General features: G+C 39.8%; 1 pseudogene; it reads right to left on the reverse strand.

The window, feature by feature from the left end:
• The window catches only part of LOC148526469 (syncytin-2-like), a 53,427-nt pseudogene extending 50,073 nt beyond the window's left edge, over window positions 1-3,354 (reverse strand).
• Between the last annotated feature and the right edge of the window lie 4,401 nt (window positions 3,355-7,755).

The raw sequence follows: 7,755 nt of genomic DNA on the forward strand, positions 1-7,755 counted from the left end.
AAGGTATTTTTCCAACTGAATTCTTTTAAAACTTGCAATACATGGGTAGAATCTTTTATATAAGAATCCAACATTGGTACATATTTCTTCAAGTACACGTCCACATATTCACTTATCCTAGAAGTCAGAGAGTTTAGCCCTGAAACAATTGGACGGCCAGGTGGAGAAACTTCATTTTTGTGGATTTTTGGCACGTGATATATTGTTGCTATTCTAGGGGTTTCATTATATAAATATTTATATTCATCAATAGATAACACTTGGTCCTTTAGTCCTTTATCAAGGATGATTTTAAGATCCATTAGATATTTTTTAGTAGGATCCTGGGACAATTTCATATAAGAGTTAGCATCTGAGAGTAATCGATTCATTTCCAATATATATTTGTCTCGGTCCATGATGAACGTGCCTCCCCCCTTATCCGCCTACTTTATTACAACATCTTTATTATCTATTAATGCTTTCAAAGCCTGTTTTTCTCCTTTAGTTTAGTTGTTATTTTTAACCATTACTGTATCCGTCGTTTTATCAAGATCTTTTTTGACCATTTTAGCAAACAAATCTAAACATAAACCCCGTGATTCCACTGGATAGAAAGTGCTCTGTTTCTTTAAACCAGATGCAATATATCCCCATTATTGGTTTCCCAATTTTTTATAGCAGCTAAAAATTTATTATCATGACGCAAAAAGTGCCTCTTTAGTGTCATTTTAAGTACAAATAAATTTAAATCTATATATGTTTGAAATTTATTTATAACAGTAGTTGCTGCAAAACTAAGCCCCTTTTGTAAAAGATTACATGTATTAGCAGATATAGGAGTTTTTGACAAATTGAAAATACCTTTTTTCTTTAAAACCAAGGGATCAACTAATTAATTATCCGTCTTCTTTGAGGCATTATTTCCCCATCTTTTCCCTCTTCGTCTCTGAACCTTTTTTTGTTCCCCTCCATTACATCGTTTTTTGGACAATTGATGTATGTCGGGAAAAATGTCCTTTGACCTCTCTCTAAAAAATTATTTGGAGAATTAATATTACCATACCGTCCATTTAACTTTGGGGAAAAAACTTTTTTTCTCTCATCAATAGGTCTCCAAGCCTTTTTCTTGGAGACTGTTTGCCATTTATACGGTGAATCGTCTCTCCTTTGTGCTGATAACCGCGAGGTGTTTTGGATATTGTTTTTTAAACCTTACTTATTATTAAAAGAAATGGAATAATTCACACCAATACCAACTTTAAAATAAATGACAATGTTTTACTTAAAAAGCAAATTAATTATACATGTATTATGGTATTATTGTCAAAGCAGACTTACAACATAAAAAACAACAAGTTCAGCAACAGTGACAAAATGACTATGTGCAATGCCTAGCAGAGATGCACAAGGTGACAGTCAGCCCTGTTTATACTTACAGCCCAGCGCCCCGAGACTCTCACGACCTACGATCTCTCCTGCTCAGCCCGACTGACCGACCCCTCCCCTTTTTGATCAATCTTTTATATATTTTTCTCTCTGCTACTAACATATTCTAAAATGGCGAATATTAATTAATTAATTCAATATTCATGCGCACTAAACATTTCACTGATAATATGTTTTAATCATAACAAAACCTATAATCTCCTTTCTATGTTCTCAAAATATTGGTGTTCGCTTATAGGCCAAGGCTGTTCTGATTAGCTCCCTTCTTGCTTAGACAGATCTGAGACATACTGTCTCCTAGTCTGTTAGTATTAAACTAACCCATGATTCTGTCTTGGCTAGTAAAGAAATAGTTTTCCACAGTTCTAATTTATACCTATTTCCGTAATAACACTTATACCTTTTAGATCAAACAATATTAACCAATAATAACTATTGCTTTGTTGCTTCAGACACACACCTGCCTACTTTTGAGAGAGGGTAAACCTCATCTCTAGGCCTGCGGCCATTCGATACGTGACGGTCCTCTGCAACTTACAACTAATATATATACTGAATCATTTCTATATACCTTTGCAATGAAAATAATAATGAAAGACATAAGCATGCATATATTTGTGAATTGCTGAAGGAATATGTACGGTCACATATTCTGGCGTTATCAGTTCCATCCTCATGAAATTTGAGGGGTCATAACTCCGAAAAAAGTTCATATCTCTGAAGAAAGTTCATATCTCTCATAGGTTGCATCGTCTGATTTCTTCTTAATGCATTGGAACATCTTCTTGAAGCATTTCACCAATATATAGAAAATCAACAACATTATCGTGACAAAAAATGTTAATCTTCCCATTGCGTGCATAATGTCACATAACCAATTTCCCACCCATGCAAACCACGTGCTGGGGTTCAACCAGGTGAACCAACTGTCGGGAATCACACCTTCACGTTTATTTCGTTCTGCAAATTCATTTTTTACCTGAGTAATTTCATTTAACCTATCTTTTATTACTTCTTCTGCATTGGAAGAATTTGTAATGTAGTACAACACTGTAACCCATACACCGTCTGTAATGTCACACAATATCCTGAAGTTGCCGCTGTAAGATAATCCAACACCATTCTATGTTGCATTAATTCTGTCTTTATGGCCTGAAGTTCCCTTCCCACAAATCTAAAAGTACCATCATATATGTCTGTGATATTATTTATTAGATCTCCTAGTTCCTGTATCATTCTTTGATTTGCAGTTATTCCCCATGTACCAAATGTTATTATATTACCAAATCCCAAACCAACCTTGTACCCTTGTGACAATGAAAAAAGATGTCTGTACCTCTCATGTACTATTTTTATTTCCCTTTTTACCCTTTTTCCCTTTTCCGGGAGTGAATGTTGCATATATGTTTCTTTTAGATCCTTATGTTTAATTACCACTGTGTCAGGTAGCAATGTCCCTATAAAACATATTCCAAAAGAGTTTACCGGTAACCATTTATAAGCCCTCTGTCCACACACGTAATATAACCCCTGTGGCAATGTCCATGGTCTATTAGACAATATGTTTGAAAAAGTATCATAAGGAACATTGCAACGGGCACTCTTTTCATCTGTACCTTTTTTCTCCTGTGCACACTCCACCATACGATGATTGCATGTTTTATTGTACCCCAACACTCCTTCTGCCATTACAAATTTCACCAATTCATTTACACATTCTTTATTGTTAGGTTTTGTGTATTTAATCATTTCTAAAAGAGCCTTTCCCCAGTCATGTTTGGTTTTAAAAGGACCTTCCTGCAAGACTGTGTTACACACGCTGGTTCCCAAATAGGTCCCTTCGGCTCCCTCTTCCCATACCGTTTTGTTAATGCATGTAATATTACCTTGGTTATACCTCTGATGCTTTGTTAATTTTAAACCCATGGAGCCATTCACATTATAAGGTTCAAGTGTGTGGGTTCCACATAACGAGTGAAATGTTATTTAATTTGAGTGTAATGGAATAGCCATTAACCCAACATTCCCTGAATGGTATGGTAGATGACTGCATACCCAACAATCAGTTAACCTTATTGTTTTCCCAATCAACTCATGATAGGTGTCCAGTGAAGAAGTGTCAGTTTGTATAAAGGTACTATCTTTACACCATTGTACACACCTTGTTTCTGGATTTAGACCACAATATTCACATATACACCTTGGAATTGGAGACAACACACATTTTTTCCCTTCTACTACGGCTCTTCATCTCCGATCTTTTGCCAGATACCAGGTTGCAGTATTTAGATTTTTAATTACCTGTATTTTCTTTTCAACCATTTTAAGAATTTTTACCTCTGTCTTTGGACCATCCTCTGATCCATACCTATACCTGGGAGTATCAGTAGTAAAAGAAGTGTGTGTGTCTTTTATGATGTCCCCTACAATCATGGATTTTAAAACAGGAGTAGAGTCTACCATCATAACCCCAGCAGTACCCCAAGGATAACTCTCCACACCGTCCTCATCGGTCACCAATGCTTGCCAGCCCTTATGCAAAAATAAAAAATTCAAAAATGCAACAAAAATAATTGTCCCAATCAATGAATACACAGAGACTAGATCACCAATAGCCATCTTTCTTTTTCTTTGTTCACAACCCGCAGAAACATCACAAAGGATATTTCCCGATTCCGTGAACCTTATCTTGGTTGTTTGAACTATGACTTTATTCAGGCCCATCGCAAATAGCTTTATTAAATTCAAACCACAGTCAATGTCTTTATCTGCGTCTCCTTTTGCTGTAACTGGCCTCACCGCTGGGTCGGAAACCTTCTTGCAGTGTGCCGCATGAATCCAATTGTCTTTTTCAGCCACTTTTAGGGACGTCGAGGTGGTTAGCAGAACCTGGAATGGGCCTTGCCACCGATCTACGAGACAACCAGAACACAAGAAATTTCTCACCATTACATAGTCTCCAGGCTGGACATCATGACAAGGTCCCTCTGGGAGTCCTTTCATAAGCTTTCCTTGCTTTTCTTGCAACGTCTTCAGATGCTGTGAGAATTGTATAACATAGTCCGTAGTTAAATCATGTGACAATGACAAGTCTACTGCTGGACTTACAATCATGTTAGGCAGTTTTCCAAAAAGTATCTCATAAGGTGACAAGTTAAGTGGCCGTTTCGGAGTGGTGCGGATGCTATACAAAATCAGGGGCAAAGCCTCCAGCCAATTCATGGCAGTCTCCATACCCATCTTAGCTAATTTATTTTTAATAGTCATGTTAACTCGTTCAATTCGCCCTGACGCCTGAGGTCGATATGGCGTATGCAAGCTACTTTTTATACCCATATATTGACACATTGCTTGAAATACCTTCCCTGTAAAATGTGTACCTCTATCACTTTCAATAACAAATGGTATACCATATCTAGACACAAATTCTTGTACCAATTTCTTTGCTGTGAATTACGCAATACATGAGACAGCGGGAAATGCTTCTACCCAACCTGAAAACATATCGGTTATTGTTAAGACATACTGAAAATTTCTTACTTTAGGCATTTGAATAAAATCAATCTGTAATCTTTGAAACGGACCAGTGGAGGGAGGAATGTGGGATGGTTCTGTGGGAATCGATTTCCCAGGATTCGCCCTCAGGCAGATGAGACATGAGCGAGACTTACCCTCTGCGTAAGATGAAAACCCAGGTGCACACCAGTAGCTCCCAATAATTTTACACATTCCCTCTCTTCCTACATGGGTCATCCCATGGGCAGCTTCCGCCAGCGCTGGAAGGAGGGATCTAGGAGCCACCGGTCTACCCTTACCATCTCTCCACAGACCATCACCCTCTTGCACACATCCCTTCATCCTCCACATGGCACGTTCCTTTGCAATGCATACCTTCTGCGCTTCTATTAGCTTTTGCTGATCTATAGTCTGAAAAATATTAATTTTTACAGTGGTGTGATTCACGACAGCTGCCATTCTGGCGGTTTCATCCGCCCTCTTGTTACCCAATGACACAGGGTCATTTTGTGAGGTGTAAGCTTGACACTTAACAACTGCTACCTGGGCAGGGAGTTGTATAGCCTCAATAAGCTCTTTTACTTGTCCGGCATGAGATATTCGGGCACCCAAAGCAGTCAAGTATCCCCGCATAGCCCATATCATACCAAAATCATCCACGACGCCATAAGCATATCTGGAGTCTGTAAAAATGTTAACCGTCCGGCCCTCAGCCAGGTGAGAGGCTCTGGTAAGAGCCACCAGTTCCGCAACCTGAGCTGAGTGAGGTGGGCCCAATGGACCAGCCTCCAGGATTTCTGTATCAGATACTACCGCATATCCCGTACAGAGTAATCCTGTTTCATTTTGCCTGTGACAACTACCATCCGTGTAGAGTGTAAGGTCCGCTCCACTCAGTGGTGTGTCAGAGATGTCTGGTCTGATGGAGAAATTTTGCTGCAAATATTTCTCACAATCATGATTCAAATCCTGATACTCTCCGGACTCCATCCTCTGGGACTCTTGAGTCACATAAGGCAGCAGAGTAGCAGGATTCAACATTCCACACCTGACAATGGTCAGGTTCGGTGGAGCTAGGAGCATGAGCTCCCAGTGAGTGAATCGTGTACTCGAGACATGTCGTGTCTGCGAGGAGTTCATGAGAGAAGCAACAGCATGAGGAACAAACAGTGTAAGGGGATGCTGCAATACAATATCCTGCACTTTCTCCACTAAGGCTGCAGCAGCCGCTACAGCTCTCAAACATGTGGGTAAAGCGGAAGCCACCCTGTCAAGTGTACAACTATAATACCCAATGGGTCTATATGATCCCCCATGTTTTTGTGTCAAAACTCCCAAAGCAGCGGATTGTTGTTCATTACAAAAGAGACAGAAAGGCTTAGTATAATCTGGAATACCTAATGCTGGTGCCTCTGATAATGCTTGTTTAAGAGCCTCAAATGCTGCAATGGTTTCGTCAGTATGTTGTACTCTGTCAGGGAGATTTTGTGAAACCAGGGACTGAAGTGGAAGGGCCAGTGCCGTAAATCCTGCGATCCACTGTCTACAATATCCACAAAGACCTAAAAATGCACGCACCTGCTTTTGGTTACAAGGAAGTGGGTGCTTGAGAATAAACGCAACCCTTTCTGGTGTAAGATGACGCTTCCCCTTTGTAAGGCAATGACCCAAATAAATTACCTTGGACTGGCAGGGCTGTAGTTTATCCTTTGAAACCCTATGTCCTGTCTCAGAAAGATATAGCAGCAACAAAAAAGTATCAGTAAGAGACTCCTGCAAAGAGTTTGAACACAGCAACAGGTCATCAACATACTGAATCAGCACTGAATTACCTGGTGGCAAAAACCCTGCCAAACAATCGTGTAATGCCTGAGAGAAGATACTAGGGCTATGAATGAACCCCTGACTTAATCAAGTCCACGTATATTGGACTCCTCTGTAAGTAAATGCAAACAGGTATTGGCTATCTGAATGTACCGGGATAGAGAAGAATGCTGAGCATAAATCTACAACAGTGAAATGGGTGGCCTGCGGTGGAATTTGCACTAAAATAGTGGCAGGGTTTGGCACCACCGGGAATTGTGATTGCACTATTTTATTAATGGCTCGCAAATCCTGACATATTCGGTAACTGCGGCCATTTTGTTTAGATACAGGAAGCAACGGAGTATTGCACGGACTATGTGTGCGAATAATTATACCTTGTTGTAAAAACCTTTGTATGATTGGAAAGATACCAATCTCTGCCTCTGGTTTAAGGGGATACTGTGGAATCCGTGGAAGTCTCACATTTGGTTTCAGTTCAATATGTACTGGATTTACCTGATGCATGAGCCCAACCTCCTGTAGATCAGTGGTCCAAAGGTGCTTAGGAACCTGCGACAACATTCGGGTAACCACTTCAGGAAACTGCAAAGTACTTACAAACATTAAATGGTTAGGCAAGTGCAAGGTATCCAGGGCACCTTGAGCCTGATGATCCTCATAAGGCATGTCAAGGAAAATACCATCCGGGGTACAATAAATCACACAGTTCATTTTCATGAGCAAATCACGTCCCAATAAATTAACTGGTGCTTGTTCAGCTAGAATAAAAGCATGGTCACATGTTAGAGGCCCTATCGTTGTTGTTACAGGAGAACAGGGTAATTATGTGACTGTCCAGTCACCCCCACTGCGGAGATGGTGTTAGCTGACAATGGTAAAGCATGTAAATCATTAATTAGCGATTTGGCACAACCTGTGTCAATCAAGAATTTGTAATCCTCCCCCTGTATGGTAAGATCTACAAATGATTCTGTTACTGGATCT

Source organism: Taudactylus pleione, unplaced genomic scaffold (genome assembly GCF_031769625.1).
Source record: "Taudactylus pleione unplaced genomic scaffold, aTauple2 ptg000095l, whole genome shotgun sequence".
Classification (NCBI taxonomy): domain Eukaryota; kingdom Metazoa; phylum Chordata; class Amphibia; order Anura; family Myobatrachidae; genus Taudactylus; species Taudactylus pleione.